A 20,851-nucleotide genomic window follows, 5' to 3' on the forward strand; every position below is an offset into this window, starting at 1 on the left:
GATAGCACTCCACATCTGTGATTTAATTGGTCTTGAACACATTCATTATTGGTAGCACTCAACATCTGTGATTTAATTGGTCTTGAACACATTCATTATCCATTTTTATAAATAAAGAAATTGAAGTTCATACAAATTATATAACTAGTTTGTTGAAGTCCAGAGGGCTACTGAGTAGAGCAGTAAAGAAGCCAAAGTTTCCCTAAACTTCAAACTACCCTTCTTCCATGTGTCACAATGCCAGGTGTGAACACAGAACACGAAGGTGAAAGTTAAAACATGTTGCTCCTGTAAAGAAGGTGTTCTGGGCCTAAAATTCTCTGAAATCTATCCAAAATAGACTCTGGCATATTCTAACCAATGATATATGCGGTCTGAAGAACAAAACAAAACAAGCAAACCTTCTTTCAGAGATGGCCTGCATGTGGGCTCACCCACCCGCCCCAGCAAAAGGAAAAAAGCACACAAACTTGGGGGTGTAGGCAATGAAATGTGTATCTGAAACTGTCCCAGGCCTGCTGGAGGCTGGCTTCCTTCCCGTTGTTGTCATTACCTTAGTTTTCACAAAAGATGTCTTGTGTCCCTCCACATGTGCCTGATCCTTCCCTTTCGACTGCTTCCCTTTCCATCCCTGTCAGCAGTTTGAGGAGAGAGCCCCAAAGCCAAAACTGAGTGGTTTGGGCATTGCTGAAATGTGCAGCGACAGCAAAACCTGATAACTTGGTATTAAACAGATCATTGTGTCTCTAGTCCATGAATATTCCTGGTACCCAGCAGCTGCTGGGACTGCAGTTGGCCAGATGGCCTAGGAGTCTAGTACAATACAGGGCCCACCCCCACCCCACCCTGATGTGATGCATCACACTCACCTCTGCTTTTCTCTGTTTTTCCTCTTGTTCTCTCTGTTCTTTCTCCATACCAACCAGCTTGAGCTTCAGCTCAGACACCTCAGTCATCAGATCCAGCTTCTGGGTCTCCAAAGATGTGCGACTTAGCAGCTCCTGTAAGCAAAAATGGATCTCAGCATCATAAGCCACCATGGCCACAAGGTCAGCTGCAGCTCCATCCATAGCACATGAGGCAACATCTACACTGTGTCTTATACAGCCTGGAGTGAGGACTACTGTATAGCAGCCATGGGTCTATCAGAAGCGGTTTGGCTGACCCAAGGTCACTTGGGGACAGCACAACCCCTGACATCACCCAGTATGCTTTGAAAGACATTTCTCAAAAAACATATTTCTCCATAGTAACCATTATTAATTATTTCAGAGAAAATGAATGGGCACTTTCAAAGGATAAACATTTCCCCTCTCTGTTTTCAAGGCGAAGCAGCAAGCCTTCTCAATCAGAACAAATGAATATGAATTCATGTTGACAACAGTTTTTGAAAATAGAAATTTCTAGACCAGCTCCTGGGTACAATCAAAGATCAGTCTAGTTTTCTAAAAACGTCAACATAAGACATCATCATAGTGAATCTAGAGAGAAGTCAGAGTACAGAGTGGATTCCTGATGAGTGGTTCTGTTAGTCAGGTCTTTCCTGAACTATACGAAAATTACAACTGGCTATTATAGGATATAGATAAATTTATTCTCTACTGATTATGGAAAGACCAGGTACATTATTTTTAGTCCTGCTGTTACTAGAACAGTGGCTGACAATTAAATACCCCAGCTCCTGGACACCAAGCCTGCCATAAACACACACACACATTTATTAAACATAAAGAAGAGGAAACAACAGAGGATATAGGCAAGACAGTGCTGAAGCACTATTAAGGACCAGAAATACTTCCAGTGGTACAAGGCAATACGGTTTTGCATCAGGAAATGGCGATGTCATGATAGCCAAAAATCCTGGCTCATGGTCGACTTTGTCCGCACAGGTCCTAACACTGAGGACCTACAAGGAAACCAAAAGAGCATCTGGAAAGAAACAACCTCCTGCATGGTCTGAACACTGTGTGTCATCTCAGCCAACCCAACTTTGGCACACAGAATGATGGTCTCTGATTTCTTGGTCTCAAACTGTCCTGCCATCATGAATCAGAGGGGTTTGACAGACGCTTTCCTAACCTCCCCCTGAAGGTCACCAATCCCTGACAAATCTGGGCTACAAACTAACTGGACTGGATAACGAAAAGCCCTTCTGAGTCCTGGGCCAAGGCAACAGGCTCCTCCTGGTCAGCCGGACTTGAGGCTGGATGACAGGACAGAAGCAGGAGCACTAGAACATTTAAAACCCTGGGATACTTGGCCATGAGGAATCAGTCAGATGAGATATGTTCAAGGTCATTATTTGTTGAGTGCTTCCTTTACAGCAAAGACTGCTCGCTGCTTTTATACACATCCTCTTCACACTCATCCCCAGGGACTTGGCAGTAAATACTGGTATCTGAATTCTACAGATGAGAAAGCAGGCCCAGGGAAAGAAAGCAAATCTGCTAACCATGGACATAATGCCAATCATAAGCAGAGTTAGTTTGCAAACTATCACCTGTTTGACTTCAGAATTCATTTCTGTTGTATGTATCATCCTGTTTTCTAAGTTGGGGTGGAAGGTGTGGCTGTGAATCAAAGAATTTAAAGAGAAATAACAAAATGTTGAAAAAGGCAGTTAACAAATATTCACTGAGCCCAGGAGATGGCCACTTAGATTGACAGGGTTTAACTGAACACATACAACATAGAACTCTGTTGTTGGGGCTGAGCAAGCTGTAAAGCATCTTAAGCAGTTCTTCCCTGGGTGGCAGGACACACCAAAATGATGATTTCTCTTGACCTTGAGTATGTGAAGTTTATATGATGTTCATAATCCTCTCTTCTTATCATTTATTCTTTTCTACATCCTCTTCCCTCTTCCTATCTCCATCTTTTTCTACACTTCATTCTCTTAATCTCTCCATCCTCACATCTGCATGCCTTATTCTAAAACTAATTTTAGGCAGTCTGCAAAATATATATTTACAGTGATAAATATATCAAGGCTAGCAAAATGGTTCAATGGATAAAGGACTTGCCATTCAAGAGTGGGGACTTGAGTTCACATCTGTAGAACCTATGTAGTAGGGAGCTGGACACAGCAGCAAAGGACTATAATGCCAATTCTATTCTGGCAAAATGGGATGCAGACACAGAAGAGTCCACAGATGCTTACACAAACCTGGCCTGATACACACAAGGCATGATAGCTGTCTCAGAGAAGGTGGAAGGCATGAAATAACATCTGAGGTTTTCCTATGACCTCTAGATATATGTCATGGTGCACATGTACACACACACACACTCATACACACACCCACTGTACACGCCCACACCAAAAGAAAAAAAACATAAAAATTAAAAGTAGGTAAGATAATAGGAGACACTGAAGACACACAGCTAGTAGAAAACTGGTAAGTTACTGCAAACAGCTGGGGGTGACCCACAACATGTGGATACACAAGTTTCTGAGCTGCCTATGCAAAGGGACAAAAACATAATTCCACAAAGTAAAATCCATAAGGACAATTTCTCTGGTGTGCTGAGATCTAAGAAAAAAGGAGTCTTCTGTAAGACATTTGTTTTTAAACACCTAACCAGTAGGCCAACATTTAGAAACATGACAATTGAAAGCACAATCCCTGTGGGATGCTAGATGATCTTAAGATGATAACCACACACTTTTGTCCAGGGATCAGCATTCCAGACATTGCTTTGGTGAACTTTTAAAAAGCCTTACAATGTATCTAAGTCTTCTGTGCTCTCATCACTGTCAAAGCCCTCCTAGTCATTTAAACTCCCAGGTTGTAATTAGTCACACCAATGTTGCAGCTGATGAGGACAGTGCTGTAATTAGTTCCAATAGCCATCCTCATTAGTTACGCTGGTGTTTAAATTGGTCATGCTAACATTCCAAATGTACATTTGGGGCTGGACACGCTCAAATTTTAATCTGAAACCTGAGGTTGTTTAATTGATTACAGTTCGCTGATAACAAAGCTTTACTGGCTCCCTAGTGCTTCTACCACTTTCAAACCTTTTGTTGATATTCCTGCCTTATCCTCGCCGTGAACATTACTAGTCTAGTCCATGAACTCAAAAAAGACAGCCTTCAAGTCAACACATCACCGAGATCCTCGCACATCTGTGTTCACTGCAGCAATGTTCACAACAGCTGTGTCATAGACGCAACATAGGTGTCCACTGACTGATGAATGTATAAAGAAAATGTGTACATACATGCAATGGAAAGTTTTTTTCAGCCATAAAGAACAAAGTTAATGTCACTTGTAAGAACTGGAAATAATCATACTAAACAATTAGGTCAGTCACAGAAAAAGACATTTTGTCTCTCAGTTTGGAACCTAGGTTTTACATAGCTACATAAAGTTGTATGTGCACATGATGTAAAGTACAACTGAAACTGTGTGGAGGAAGAAAGGGGATTTACAGAAGGGACAGGGATAGGGAAAGGAGGGCACTGGATATGGGGGAGGTCCATTGGACTACAGTTTATACCTGTATTAAAAGTTTTTGAAAAACTTATTGGATCATAAAAGGAGATATGAAAGCACAAGTTGTTAGAAAAGGGATCAGAAGTGGGACAAGAGAAGGTAATGGGGGAATATGATCAAATTACATTAAATACATGTGTGAAAATGTCATGAGACTCATCACATACAATTAATATAGACTAATAAAAAAGACAAAAAACAAAACCCAGAAAATAGAATTTTAATGATGACTGTTGTTGGGGGAAAAAAAAGTCAAGCTTCAACAAGTTTAAGCCAACCCAGCTCAGTTTCCCTATCTCAAGACCCAGTGAGGTCCCTGGTCACTATTAGGAACCAGGTTCTCTAAAGTGCATAACTTAACCCTCAATGTTGCCTTCCACCTCCAACACGAACAGCAGTTGCATCTGACATGCTGTTTCCCTCTCCCCAGTCATCTCAGATGAAGAACACTCTGACCCCACCAACCCACTTACAGAACATCTCCCATCCCAGGCCTGCCTCCAGACCACTGCGTGTTCCCATCAATCGTCCCCATTTATCCCAGGGCAGCACTGTTCAGCTACAGCACATTCTCCCAAATACCCAGAAGCAAAGCAGTTTCCACTCCCCCCAGGCATTTGTCTTTTGATCAATGGCTTTTCTACGTACATTAGGTGATCTGCGTCTTCTCAGAAACTTCAGCATCCTTGTGAATGACCGTTCCGTTCTGAATCCTGGTGAATGATCGTTCTGTCCTCTATCTGCTTGCAGACCTTCTGTTCAGCTTCACACTGACCTCAGCTACTGAGAGCTTTCCTTCTCACCGGTAGGGCCACAACTAGGTCCTCATCTGCACCCAGAATGTGTTTGCTTTGTCTCCAAAGTATTCAACTCTTAACTTCTCTTGTCTGACCTTTTTCAACTATCCCTCTTGCTCCCTCAACCTAGAATTTCTTCTTCTGTGTTCACTGGTTACTTAGTAACTCCCTGTTTTCCTGGTCTATCAACTTTCTTTAACAATATTTGTCTCCCTGGCCACTCTGTACGTGGAGGTTTGTCGTTTCATTTGTATTTATATCTACACCAGAAAACTCCTTCCCCCAATGTCCCCTACCTCAGACCTGATGGCCTTTGTTTACCAGGGCCCAGATGGAGCCAAATCTGTTTGTATTTGTTTCCACTCCTGATGACCTGAGCATTGCTACTGAAAGTCATTTAATCATGCTCATCGGTCTCAATACAAACTCACCATATCTGAATACAGCTTATCTGCCAATACTGCCTGGTAAAACCTTACACATCCCTGGTTTGTTCTTTCAGTGACTGTTCCAAATCTTTCCTGTCCCTCTAAGCTTTAGACTCCACAATGTCCTCTTGCCAAATAACCTCTCCTCCTATCTACCAACACAAAAAGCCCCACAACCACTCACTTGATTTACATTCTTTTTATTTCAGCATTTTCCACTATCACCTCCTTCACCTCTCTTAAATCCCTATCTTAGTGGGAGCAAACATGCTTGTGTATGTGCGCGCATGCGCTTTCTCTCCCTCTCCCTCTCTGCAGGTTCTCTCACTTTCAGGAACTATTTTGTATCACAGAAAGCTGGGTGTGTTGACATCTGTAACCCTAGCACTCAGAGGCTGAGTGAAGGGGGAACCCAGATTGGGCTACCCTGTAGCCCTCCCCAACCCCTGTAAGAGAGAGAGACAGACACACACACACACACACACACACACACACACACATGCACGCACGCACAGAGACAGAGAAACAGACACACAAACAAGCACACACACATACACAAAGAGAGCTAGAGAGAGACAGAGATACAGAGAAAAGTAGACAGAAACAGAAACATACATACATACAGAGAGAGAGAGAGAGAGAGAGAGAGAGAGAGAGAGAGAAGTGCTTCCAGAATTTTGTTTCTCAATTACACCATTTTGACTGACCTTCCACTTCCGCCCTTCAAGGTTATCCTCACAACTTGGTAAATATCAGTTACCTGGGCAGCTAACCAGTAAGTAGTCTTTGTTGGTGTCCCTTGATCTTCTTCTAGCTAGTAACTCAGATGGACTCCCATTCACTGGAACCTAGCCACTCCCTCACCTTTGTGCTGCCTTGGAAGGAGCTCCCACCAAGCTCTGCGCTAGTCTGGGATAGGACCATCAATCATGCACTCTGACCGGCATTTAATCTCATCCTCACCATCAGCTCTCATTCCTTGGGCTATAAGCATGATCAAATTTCTGACATTCTAAAGAAGCCTCCCCTCTGAACTCCCTTGCCTTTAAAGTCACCAGAAACTCATAGGTCCTGTCTCTGCATAAGTAAATGTGTGCTGTGTGTGTAATACATACATATACATCATTACATATACATATATGTGAGAGAGAGGGAACCCTCCCTCTACCCCACCCCCTTTGCCTCTTCTTCTTCGCACTCCTCAACAAGATGTCTGTCTGCCTGCAGCCTGCCTGCTGCCTTTGCCTAAGTAAGGGGCACAGCCTTACTTCTAGGATCCAGTGTCTAAACTTCAGGCGCAACTTATATTTCTAGGCTTTTACAGACTCCAGAGCATTGATTCAGCATAAGTTCCTGTCTGTCACCTCATCTTCCCTTTACCACATGCCCCTGACCATTCACTCTGCTCTCCCCTCTCCTTTGCTGGCTGCCTTTATTCTGTCTTCTCTATGGAAAAACGTTCCTGTGTCACTGCTAGCTGTCACTCCCAGCACTGGAGTCAGCTCTGGATGCAAACTGCCTGTCTGAAGCTGCCCAGGCTTCCTGACCTACAGGGTAGGACCCCACTGGGCGATGCTTAGAGTCCTGCAGCTACCATGATGGATGCAGGGAGCATCAGCAGGGGGCAGTAGGCTGAGGGTAAGGGAAGGAAGCTTCCCAAGCAGCACTGCACCTCCTGCTCCTAACTACTGCAAGGCTGCCTGCAATTTAAAGGACAGGGGGCAAGGAGGAGGGAGGGCATGGAAAGCTTATTTCACTTAGTGTGAAGGACTGTGAGACTGGGTAAGGATACTTTAAAAAGAAGAATGAACAAAATTATCACTTGCTCCTCTCTTTTCACTGCCACCACTAACTTCTTCCAGGAGCACAAGAACATCTCCTTTCTCAGAGATGAAAGAAAGTTTACATTTCAGAGCAAACGGCCATTTCCTTTTTCCCAAGGCTAAGGTCCTAACTGGAGCTGATAAAAAAGAAATCTGCCTTTCAACTCATTCTCTCCTTGGAGGACCACATCTTGAAGCAATTACCTCCATCTTTAAGAGTGGAACATGACCCAGGGAATTACTAACAGGGACTGCAGCCAGCCTGGCAATCTGAAACCAGAATGAAAGAATGGCTGGGAAAGACAAGAAAGCAAAACCCTGTCCCTTTGCCCTTTGAAGTCAATGGCTCCGGCCTTGCCATGGAGCTAGGATCATAAGGAACACTGCAGAAAAGGGTTTCCCAACCGATTCTGGCTCCATTCAAGCCTCATTTCCCACTGACTGAGTCTCTGAACTCTCAGTCTCACTTGTACGTACACTACTATGCATCACTAATAATAATAATAATAATAATAATAATAGTAATATATAATAATAATAACAACAACAATAAATTAAAAAAATAAGAACAGATTTATTGACCTTCCCAGATCAACATCCAGGCTCCCTGACTCCCAGTCACTCCACACCTCAGTTGGCTTCACATAAACCCTGGGGTTCTATAGTTTAGGCTTGAAATATACTGATGTTGTTTCCTATTTCTCAGAGCAGGGTAGTGCCTTCACAAAACTCAGGACAATTTGCATCCTCCTTTCCTTCCCAAGTATCTTCAAGCATGTTGCCGTCTAGGTGGACCTGCCCCTGTGCTGGTTCTGTATACTTCTGGTTTATCTACTACCAGGAGAGGTCTTTGTATTTTCTCCTGGAGACTGGACGAGTTCATGTTTAATTGCAACAGGTAGGAGATCAGTGATGAGCAGGGGCTGGGCTGGACCAGTCTGGGAAGTCAGAGGAGGCCTGCCTCATGAGATGGTGAGAGCTAATCTCTGCCTCCTGGACTCCTGGAAGAAGTCTGACACTGGTACACCAGCTATGAGAAAAGACATCTCAGTGGGATTGCTGGAGCTTAACAAAGCACTAGTTTTGGACTATGCATATTGCATTCTGGGTTTTCTTAAGTTTATGTCATGGATTAAGAGAATGGCCCTCACAGCACATATGTTTGAATGTTTGTCCCCAGCTGTTTGAACTGTTGGGGAAGATTAGGAGATGTGATCTGTTATAGGTGTACCACTGGGGTGGGTTTTGAGATTTCCAAAGCCACACCATTCCCTAGTTATCTCTCTCTTGCCTCGAGTCTGTGGAACAGGATGTAAGCTATTGCTCCAGCATTATGTCTGCCTACCTGCTGTTATTTGTTCCCAGCCATGATGATCATAGACTTAACCCTGTTGGAAATATGAACCCCCAATAAACTCTTCTTTTATAAATTGCCTTTGTCATGTATCTTAACTAAGTAATTAAGTAAGTGAGAGAGTCTCCCAGTGCTATTCCAGCCCGTGGGTGGAGACAGTCTAGAGCATACAGTGTAGGCTAGAGATCTCCAGGCCAGGCATGACCTATAGTAACTTACTCTGTAGTTCACACAGGACATTTCAAAATGGAAATGAGTTGTTAAAATTTTAAGATATCTTTAAATCTTTAATTTTTACCTGGGAGGGAGAACAGCAACAAACTAGACTATCTTGCATTACTGGTCCACAAAAGCAGTAAACTAGCACTCAGTAACAGTACCTTTAGACAGGATGTATCAGTGTGCAGTGTTATCTGGACCAGCACATTTTGGGAAATAATGGGTCCCAGGCAAATAGAAGGCCCTACTGGAGACAGGGAAAGATCTCATCCAGAGCAATGGCTAGGTCTGGCAGACAAGAATGGTCTCCCAGGCTAGCAGAAAGAAGCAATTGTGTCCATTCTCTGCCTCTAGGCCATGAGTCATTCTTGTTCCAACACCAGAAGCCAAGAGCCTGCAGCCAAGATATCTCAGCCAAACTAGGCAGTCTCTACCTGCCCCCAGCTCATAGACATATACATATTCCTGGCTATAAACAGCATTGAATCAGCACTGTGTGCAGAACAAGGTCTTCACAAACAGCATCGAGCAGATTCCACAACAGCAGCAGCACTGAACTGAAGATCTAGAGCTGGAATCACCAAATGCAACAAACATCTAATGGAGCTGAGGTTCAAATGTGTCCATAATTTGAACTTGTAACCTTTATGAATGCTACCCTGAAAAGATTGAGAAGCCATACTGAAAGTTATATAGACACAGAACTTGGTCAAATTCTAGAAGTGACAAATGCTGAGCCACCCTTATTCTGAACTGTAGAAGGTGATGGATGACATCACATTTACTATGTAAACAAACCGATGCTTAATACCTCACTCACAGCACATGCAAAGAATTAGAATAAATGGATACCAAAGCTAATCACATCTAAGACTTAAAAAAGTCCAAAATGCTTTCTTTGTGATAATGCTGACAGACAGATAAGCTAACCTCTGCCTAGGCAGTGCTGGCCCTCTCTATCAGACTCCTCCACAGACAGAAACACTGCCTTAGCGGAAGTAAAGCAGTTCAGAAGACAGCACAAACACTCAACTCCAGCACTACAATGTAGCCATTCTCTAACCTCTGAAACTGTGGCTTCCAGCCAGTGCCACCTTCCTGAAATGTCATCCCTCTGACATTTTCTCATGTATTCACTTTCATGTTCTGCTTTCCATGGTCTCTTTTTGAACTGTTTACAATTGTCTATCATCTTCCTTCCTTACCCTCCCCCATCAAAACCACACCTCAGGCAACCTGTGTGTGTTTCATGCAAGATTTTTTCCCCTATCAGACTATTTCTTTCCTAGGTAGTCAAAAGTAGATCATTTTTTTCTTCTAAAAAAGACCTGTTGTTGCTAGTCATAATTTCTCAGGAAAAATATAAGTAAGAAAATGGTATGTAATCTAAACAAAAGAAAACTGAAGTGTGTAATTTATTAATCAGGAGTGAGAAGATAGCAAATTAATTATAACCTCCACACTGCTGCAACTAGTGTTTTGTTTTGTTCTTCGAGACAGGGTTCTCTGTGTAGCCCTGGCTTCCTGGAACTCCCTCTGTATACCAGGCTGGCCTTGAACTCAGATATCACCTGCCTCTACCTCTGCCTCCTAGTGCTGGATTAACAGAATGCATATCACCTGGTAACTAGTATTATAAAGACATGTCCATCAAGATAACTGATTTACCCTTTCTTCCCTTAACTTCTTCAAATGAACCAAGCAAAACAAACACCCTGAAACTATGACATTTATTCTAAGATCCACAGTAGAATGCAAAGACTGTTTACAGGCTGGTCTTGACAGTTTAAAAGAAAAAAAGTGGAGCTCTAAGAAAGGATTATAATCAGTCATTTAAGTAAATCCACTCATTTAAGGGAACAGCTTTGTTCTCTGAACAGAGATGAGACTCTACAAAGCACACACACATAGAAGCTTCCTCCATGCTTGAATTTTCAAATAGCCAAAGTGCAAGGATAATTTAAGCAAAGGGAATCTATGACTGGATGAATCAAAAGTCTAACGTGTGCTCAGCAACTAAAGATTTTTCATGACAATTCAGGACCCCTTTGTAATAGCCCCAACTCATTCTTTACATATGATACAATTTTTTGTGGAAGAAGAATGGTTAGGTCAATTCTGATATTTTGACTTACAATAATTGTAATTCATAATAGTGATGCTACACCGTTACATTTCCAAATGGAAAACGCCACCACACCATATTTAAGCATACAAACCTAAGGACTAGACTATCCTCTGTGGATCACAGCTTTGCAAATCAGTGTACACACACTGGAACTACCAAAAGGACTCTTTACAAAGCAAGAAGTGGCTAACTATTGCTTTCCTTTTGATATCTACTAAATATAGTAAGGTGTATTATGTCATAGTTTTATCAAAAAAACTACAGAGGGAATGACTAGAGTGAGGGTGGGAAAAGAGCAGAAAATAAGCTGAACATTGACTTTCTACAACCCAATGCCACCCCTTGGCAGATGACAGCTTCTATGATAAAATGATATGACATGGCCAGCAGAGAGAAAGTGTTCCTGGGGACTCTGTCTAACCAGCTCAGCAAGTTATTTCCCACCGGCCAGCCCCGCCCACTCGCCCTCACTGTTCAGGTTGGTTTCACTGCTGTCTAAACATTGCATGTGCACAGCCAACCCCACCTCAGGCATCATAGGAGACTAATAGGACCCATAAAGGGGTTTAACATCAGAGCTGCTTCAGCCCAAAGCCCTCCACTCGCCTGCCCGTACCTGCTGAAGCATCTCTTCGGCAGCATTGAGTTTCACCTGGTGTCCTTCCAGACACACTTCAAGGTCCCGGATTTTCTCTCCTTGAGCTTCCACCTTGTCTGTGAGGACACTCACCTGTTGCAGACATAAACAATAGTGGAGGACTGTGTGTCAGGCAGAGAAGTCCCACTAGGGTGGTGAGCTGTGAAAGCAACCTACTGTTGAAGGCCTTTCTTTAGGTGAGTGAGTTGAGGAAGGATCCCAGAGGAAGGCAGCTCCAGTTAGAATCTCACCTTACCAGGCAATCGTGGCCACTGCCTAAATGCCTTGGTTACATTTCCCGCTCTGACAGACTTGAAGGAACGCACCTACCAAGAGTCATAGAGCTGCCTCTGAGCTGGACTCTTGCCCTATTCTCTAATAGGCAGCCGACTTCAATGCATATCTCAGCTCCTGCCAGGGCTCTGCCACCTCATGGGGAAGAGCAATCCAAACCTTTATGGAACAACCAATGACCTACCTCTCCATACGGGTGTGGGACTGCCACCTATCAAGTGAGTGTTTGGAAGTAATTAAGGAATGTGGGACGTAAAGGGCATGTATTAGCACTGACAAAACTTGGCTCCGGAAAGGTTTCTGTGCTTTACAGCCAAAACATGACTCTTAAGTCATATAAACACCAAAGCCACACTACACACACGTGGCAGAAAGAAGTCATTTTTCCTGAGGAACCCTAGATTGTCTATGGAATACTAAGAAAACTTCATTTAACCAAGTCACTTGAATCTCTTCTGTCTCTCTCTCTCTCTCTCTGTCCTCTCTCTGTCTCTCTCTGCCCTCTCTCTCTCCTCTCTCTCCTCTCTCTCTCTCTCCTCTAACTGTTTGGTAGGCTCTCTATTAGCCAAATGACCCCTAGATCCTTTCTATGTTTATTTATTATGAGACAGTTCCATCCAGGAAGACGAAAGAGAATGGTAACCTTCCAAAAATGAAGGAAACAATGAATAGTAAATCAAATCTTCTTGTCCTTTAATATAGGTTATTTTAGTTAATTTCCAATTCTAGTGATTAATGAAGCATGAAGAAGTTAACGTAAAGTTCATTTATGAGTGTTTAAATGAATTTTATGAATTAGAAAGTTCCTATTCTCAAAGGCACACATTAAATGAGCCTGTCAACTTTATAATTGTACTTCTAGACCCAAATAGGAGTGAATGATTGAAACATTCTTGAAGCTGATACAGGGCTGTCTGACATCTCAATAATGTAAAGATGGCTCCTTCCAATGACCAGGCCCATTTAAACAACACATTTGTGAGTGTGTTTGTGTTACTGTTAATATTCCCTATTTATATGCATGGTTGTTTTGTCTGCATGTGTGCCTGCATGCATGTGTGTCCAGTGCCTGCAGAGGACAGAAAAGGGTGTCAGATACGCCAGAACTGGAGTTGTTAGTTGCCATATGGGTGCTGGAATCAAACCCAGGTCCTCTGGAAGAACCACCAGAGCTCTTCACCTCCGAGCCATCTCTCTAATCACATGTTTTATTTGTTTTATCCTTGTTCCTGAATACTATCACAGCACTAGTCTTTTCAACTAATAACTACACTTTCAAGAGAGTGGGACTCTGGGGGAATTATTGTACTTCCTGGACTCAGGGTTTCTGTTTTTGGGAAGGTGTTTTGTGGCTGCCACTACAAGGATTAAAATTTATAAGCTGTACTACACTTAGGGACCATGTGCTGGTGGGGGTTTTGTGGAGTAGGCCAGGTCATAGGTCACCTGTTACAGGAGGCCAAAGACAAAGGGCTACAGGGGTCTTCTGAGCTTCAGGTCAACTCTATTGTGACTCAGGAGTAGGAAACTGACACTAAGATTTCAGAATCCTATCTTCATTTCGTAAGAACAAATACTTTTCAGTCTTATACTAAACATAATTTTAGGTACTAGAGGGGACAGAAACTAATCTTGTTCTTCTACAAATAGACCCAGAAACTTTATTCTGGGTCAAGGCTCCAACTCATTCAGTCTGACTCAACCGCACTGTGGATTTTGCAAAAGGCTGTGCCCTGATGAGAATCACAGAACCAGCTCCACGGGCACTACTGAACAGGGCAGAAGCAAGAAGTTGCCCACAGCTCCTGGTGGAACAGAAACCATGAGGTCAACTTTCACCTTTATTATGCAACAGCTCCCCAATTGTGTTGGATTATTTAAACAGGATTAGTCAAGAATTTGGTAAGAACAGAAATGGCTGTGAAAGGCGGCATTATTACATTGGACTTTTTATTAATTGTAATCCCCTCAAAATAGCTATGTGTTGTTTCAATCATGGACGGACCTGGTTCAAAGTTGCAATTTCAATACTGCTGCTACACAGTTCTAAATTGGATTGTCATTTCATGAATCATCTTGGGATGAAGTTTCAAACTGTCCATTCTTCAAGGACCTGTGCTATAAAAGCAGGCCCCTGCTACCCCCTCAAAGGGGACTTCCACCCTTTTTTCCAGGGACTCAGCACAACAGCCCCTGCTGTTCTGTCTGCACACCAAGATACTTCCATCTCTGTGGGTGGCTGGGCTGACCAGTTCTTTTGCCTGGAATGCACTCCTCCAGGTATCTGTGATTCCCTCCCTCCTGCCTGGAGCTCTTGTCTGCACACTCTTATCTGGATTTATTTTTCTCCATGGTACTTATCACTACCTGAAGTATTTTAGTATTAGTTTGGGTTTGTGCACTCTCTCTCCATCTTATTCACTGCTACACCCACAGGATCTAAAACCAGTATCTGACAAATCTGATAGTCAATTATTTTATAATGATTTAATTATTCAAAAGTCAATGAAGGAGCTGGAGAGATGGCTCAGTGCTTAAGAGCACTGATTTTTCAAGAAGACCCAGGTTCAATTCCCAGCATCCACATGGCAGCTCACAGCCGTCTGTAATTCCAGTTCCAGAGGATCTGATACCCTCATACAGTCATATGTGCAGGCAGAATAACATGAAAGAAAGAAAGGAAGAAAGATAGAAAGAAAGAGAGTGAGGAAAGGAGGGAAGACGGGAGGAGGGAAAGAAGGAAAGAAGGAAAGAAGGGGAAAGATCATGAAGCAAATAAAGAATAAAACTAGCCTATAAAATTCTATGTTCGGCATGAGCTCAATTATTTAAAGGAGTGAGAGATACATAACCAAAGGACAAGAAGTTAACCTAATCAACTTCTTGAAATGCTCAGAATTTCCAGTTTCTAAAGGAATTGATTAATCCTATGTTTTTAAAAAAAAATAAACATAAAATAAAATGAGAAAGAAATAAGCATACCTCCATCTCATTCACAATCTCTCGTGCTCCAAACTAAGGGCTACACCTTGGGACAACACCAGACCCCACTTCCCCCTGCTATCCTTCCTCCATTTCAGCACAAGCCATTTTTATGTTCAGGTCGGGGAGGGGGGCTGTCTCATGTGCTTGGCCTCAAACCAACTTTAAATTTCTGGACCCCTGTTCCACCTCCCAAACACAGGGATTACAGGTGTGCACAATCCCAATGTACCGGGGATGGAATCCAAGGGCTTCATGCATGCTAGGAAAGAACTCTAAAGACTGCACCCCCAGCCTCCATCACCAGACATATTCACCTCCCTTCAAGCTTTTTTTTTTTATTTTTTATTTTTTATTTATTTACAATACTATTCAGTTCTACATAACAGCCACAGATTCCCTTGTTCTCCCCTTCCTGCCCCTCCCCTTCCCCCCAGCCCCACCCCCATTCCCACCACCTCCAGATCAAGGCCACCCCCGAGGACTGATCGACCTGATAGACTCAGTCCAGGCAGGTCCAGTCCCCTCCTCCCAGATTGAGCCAAGTGTCCCTGTATAAGTCCCAGGTTTCAAACAGCTATCTCATGCAACAAGCCCAGGACCTGGTACCACTGCCTCGATGCCTCCCAGACAGATCAAGCCAATCAACTGTCTCACCTATTCAGAGGGCCTGATCCAGTTGGGGGCCCCTCAGCCTTTGGTTCATAGTTCATGTGTTTCCATTCATTTTGTTATTTGTCCCTTCAAGCTTTTAAGAAGCTGATATTAGAACATTGATCTCTGCATTCTCTAAACCATCAATTCGGATGTGATGCAGAGCAGACACTGAATACCTGCTTGCTAAATGTAGCTGTGCATTTGAGGACAACACAGCAAAGAGGTCCTGCTGCAGTGCGGCTCTCTGGAGAACACCCAATGTGGTGGCCAACCAAGGAACACTGACTTTTGAAAGCAAGAGGCTGTTTTGGTGTCCTTTTTCTGTGAGAAGTTTCAAATCTCTGCTCCCTCTAACAGAGTAAGAGAGCCAGCGAAGGCCTAGCCCATGCTACCAGAGCAGGGGATCTGGCATCCAAGTGATCCGTCTGGATCCAGCTTCAGACTCATGGACCGGATTCCATTAGCATGCTGCCTGAGGCCTGTGTCTCTCAAGGTTCAGTTTTACTAGTGACAAAGGATGCACTCATCTCCCTCAGCAGACTTACAGGCTCCCAGATGACTGGCCCCAGTTTGCTCATTGCTAATACCTAGTCTCAGCCTGCCCACAGGGGTTTATAGTGTGCAAAGAGAGATGCTTGGAAGCACAAGATAAATGAAGGATTCAGAACCTAACACACTTGCCAACAGAGGACTACCCCTGTGCCTCCCTTTCCTGGGGAAGCTATGGAGCAAGAGGACTCACCTGGAGTATGAGGGACTCTTTATCTCCTTCTAGCCGGGCCAGGCGTTCCTGGTTTCATTACTAGCAGCCGTATGGTGATTTACCTGGGACTGAGGAGGGGGGGAAAGAACACACTTAAAGGCCTAGAAAAAAAACACTGCCCACTTCCAAATGTATGTCATTTATAAGGACAGTTTCGGCGATGCTATGTGCAAACCCAAAACAGGAAACCTGATTTCAAGACAGCCCAGAGGACCAGACTACATGCCACTACAAGGTGTGTCCTAGAAGATGGTGAAACCACCCCTGATGACCTCACCCTTGGCTGGGAAGGGCCTCAAAAGAGCTTCCAACCAACCAGCAGGGCTTGACCTGATTGGCTGGGGGCATGCTGGGTCTGGTTCAGCTGAGACACAGCCTATGAAGGGTCTGCTCTGGAAGAAGACTCGAGTCAACACCACTTGCCAAGCATATATGTGGGAAAAAGTGGGACAACAGTCTTGGAATCCTCAACCTTTTCTGCTTGAATTTCTGCAGATTCACTGCATCCTAAACAGTCAAATGGAGAACTGAGAGAAACCAACTGCAAGGTCCACCCCAAACCCAGTCATGACGAGAGCATTGCCTTACACCACATTTCAGCAGTGCTCAGCAGAGAGCAGTAAGCTTCAATGGCACAATTTTGACAGGAATCTAAACAAATAACACCCAGAGGATCTCAAAGAGTGAAACAGGGAAAATAGTAAATGTAAAGTAACTAGGAACTAGAAAAGAAAAAGAGGAGGTGCAAAACGGCCGAGCACGACAGACTCCTGAGCCAGACAGACACAGGAGCTGTCACTTTCTAGGTTTGCCTAACCTGATTTGAGAGGAGTGAGGTAGGAGCTCCGAATGGCACAAAACTGGCCCCCAGCCCACCAGTGCTCACTTCCTCCATGCCAAATAAAAGGCTGAAACCAGGGGTCCACAAGCAGCATGCAGAGGGTTGCTGGTCTGAAAGACTAGATCTCACTGCTTAGTGGAAAGTTGTTATCCTGATAATCTGGGCTGGTCAATGATCAATTCCTGAGGGAGGTGTTTTATCACCAGAGAAAAGCACAATTGTGCAAATGGGCAGGTCAGAGAGGCCCAGGGTGGGCCCATCTTATCATGAAGCTTATCTCCCACATTTCAGCTACCAGAATAAGCTCTCCAACCTCTGTGCGTGAGGAGAAGCACCTCCTTTGCCCTTCATTCCAGGTGATGGGCAAGTGACAGAGGCACTCCCATCCAAGAACAGCATGAGGAATAAGCATTTTGTAAATTGGAGCCTCACTAGAGAGAGCACTGGGTTTCTGTGGAAGGGACAGTAGTGGGCTGAGCCTGGGGCACTTCCCAGACAGCTGTGCCAGGCATAGTTGAGATGGCTCATGGCACCTGGTGACACCACTGCCTTTCCTTCCAGTCCAGCTCAAGCCTGCACCATCTCATCCTCTGTGACAGAATCTCTTTCATGCCATAGACAAAGGGCCTTCACAATCACCAATGGCTTCTTTGTGGATAGCAGTTTACTGTTGCTAGAGTAGTTAATATCCAGGTACTGCCATGGCAGACTCTCCTCTAGCATCCAGAGTGGGTTTAAACCAGCATTTATTTTTCTGAACCGGTAAGAGACAACTCTTAGGAGCAGGACACATTCTCCCGTGGAAGGGCTCAAAATAAATGGGGATTTTCAGAAGACAGAGAGGAAAGCAGCTAGTCTCCCAAATGACAATGCATGTCAGATTTCAAGGTCAAAACCATCATTATTTATAAATGACACTGTCAGCTGTAGAATCACAACTTGTCCTACAGTTAGTTGGATAAGAGAAGGCCAAGGGCTAAAGGGCAGATTTGACCATAAGACTCCAGCAAGTCCTGGCCACTGTGCTGTATTCAGTTATTTATGGTCTGCCCCTGCAGTAACTGCTACAATTTTATGTTCCCTTTGCAACATCATTTTGTTTTGTGTGAGACAGGGTTTCACCATGTATCTCAGTCTGGCCTTTACCTCACCATGTAGCCCAAGCTGACCTTGAACTCAAACAATCCTTCCTTAGCCTCCCAAGTACTGGATCACAGGCATGTACACCATATCCAATTTTCATGATACCCAGATCCTGCCTCATTCTCTCTGCCTTTGCTCCTGCATCTTCCTGTGATTTCCTTAGGTGTGCCCCATACCCCCATCCATAAACAGAAGCTCTTACTCTCCCACACTATGTTTGCACCACGGATGCCATGCCTGAACTCTAACCCTGACAGTGAGAGACTTAGGAAACCTATGCAGGTGGTTCTCATACAGGTGGTTCTTCCACAGCTACTCTTCCATCTAGACTTTTGGTGGTTTCTGGGAACAGTAGCTACCAGCTGAGTTAATAACAAAGCTCATTCAAACCAGTCCCACAGGATAATACAAGGTCTGCCTATATAGTCACCCACTGCAGCAGCCATTTGTACTAACTGACCCAAAAGTTATGGTAAGAAGTTAGAGTCCTAAGTTCAGAAAAATGCCTGCCACAGAGTTCATAGCACACAGTAGGAAATGCTGATGGTGCAGGCTCCATTCTAGCAGGCCAGTAGAAGAAGAAGGAGCTTAATGTGTTAAAAGATGAACACACAGGAGGCTAGGAGGCTAAGTAAGGAGGATCACAGGGTAGCCTGGGCTACATAGTGAGATTCTGGCAGATAGGTCAGTTCTAGAAAATCAAACTGACTACTTAGGAGAGGTCTACCTATTCCTGGGCAAGAAAGGAATTGCTCTTGCTTTCACAGAGAGACTTTATGTATTGGGATAAACCACATCTATGATGATACTGTAAACAGAGCTCAGTAAACTCATTGCTTTCCTGAGATGCTTACAAAATAGACAGAAGGATAACACACACAGCAAAGGTCACAGCAGTTCTGTGAGATCACACAGTATTGTCCAAGCACAGCACCCTCAGCACACAGCAAGCATTTACACAGCATTCAACAGAAGCCAGGCACTGCTTAGAGCACTTTCCACACAGTCATTCATCTATTTCATCCTAGGAACTTGTGAAATGAATGTCACAGATGAAGAACTATAGACAAGTAGATCATGCTCAAGTTACTATGTAGTAAATTAGTATGCTTTCTGTTTGGGGGGATTAATTCAGGGACAGCTCAACTATCAATTTTGGTTTTTGTATTGTTTTATTGACTGTGTGATAGTCTCACAGTTGGAAAGTGTCTCTAGGGAGTAGTTAAACAAAAGATAGTTTGTCCATAATATGGACCACTTACTTGCAGCATCCACAACATGAGGCTCATATTTATGCCTAGCATAGAAATACTAAATGGGTCTTGAACAAAGCAAGCTACAAAAGTGGCCGTGGCATGATGATGAAATGCCACACAATTCCACAGCTATTTACCTATGTGTGGGGAAACAGAGACGCTTCTAGAAGGTTACCTCACAGTCTTTTCACAGTATTTTCTTCTGGGAGAAGGGCATGGATGAGATAAAAGGCCAACAGACTTTAGCCATAATAGTTGAGTTTCTTTAAAATCCTTCTTCTTGGACTGACAAGGTGGCTCAAGGGCAAGTTCCTGCTGCGAGCCCCTTCGGACCCACGTGGTAAAATGCAGGAACCCTGACTCTTGAAAGTTGTTCTTTGCTCTATGTGCACCATGGTGTGTGCACAGGAATAAATAAATAAATAAATAAATAAATAAATAAATAAATTCAACAGTTAAAACTGTCTTAATACTAAGTCAAGGTAGCTATCTAAAATTATTGGGACGAGGAGAGCATGTGATCTGTACGAAGCTTGGTCCATGGAAGAACATTCCTACATCCCTTGCATTTTAACTAAGGAATGCCACAGTGAAACACACTATTCCCTCATATCACAACTGAACTGGAACAAGGAGTGAAGGGTCTCTAAAGATGTCTTGTATGTTGGTCATCAAGAACTTGTAAAATTTCACTATCACAGTTAAAGACAAAACAACCACATTTGTTCCTTTCAAAGCATGACTCTCCAAAGACATCCTTTGTCCATCCTTTAAATTCAAATCCCAGGGGCTAGAGAGATGGCTCAGTGGTTAACAGCACTTGCTGCTCTTGTAGAGGACCCAGGTTCATTTCCCTGCACCAACATCAAGAGGTTCATACCTTTTATAACTGCAGGTCTAGGAGATCTGCCAACCCTTTCTGGCCTCCACGGGCCCTTCACTCATGTGGTACACAGACTTTGGTGCAGACACTCACACATACACAAAAAAATTACAATTTTAAAAATCTTTTAAAAACAAAAACTCAAAT

General features: G+C 43.6%; 1 long non-coding RNA gene across 1 annotated transcript; it reads right to left on the reverse strand.

Annotated features, from left to right (window-relative positions):
• Positions 1–844: 844 nt before the first annotated feature.
• Positions 845–12,181, reverse strand: LOC119087276. Its single transcript, XR_005090701.1, has 3 exons — positions 12,063–12,181; positions 11,865–11,978; positions 845–1,001 (listed from the first exon to the last, which is right to left on the reverse strand). It is a non-coding gene; the product is annotated as an uncharacterized LOC119087276 (long non-coding RNA).
• Positions 12,182–20,851: the final 8,670 nt, after the last annotated feature.

Source organism: Peromyscus leucopus, unplaced genomic scaffold (genome assembly GCF_004664715.2).
Source record: "Peromyscus leucopus breed LL Stock unplaced genomic scaffold, UCI_PerLeu_2.1 scaffold_818, whole genome shotgun sequence".
In the NCBI taxonomy this organism is placed as follows: domain Eukaryota; kingdom Metazoa; phylum Chordata; class Mammalia; order Rodentia; family Cricetidae; genus Peromyscus; species Peromyscus leucopus.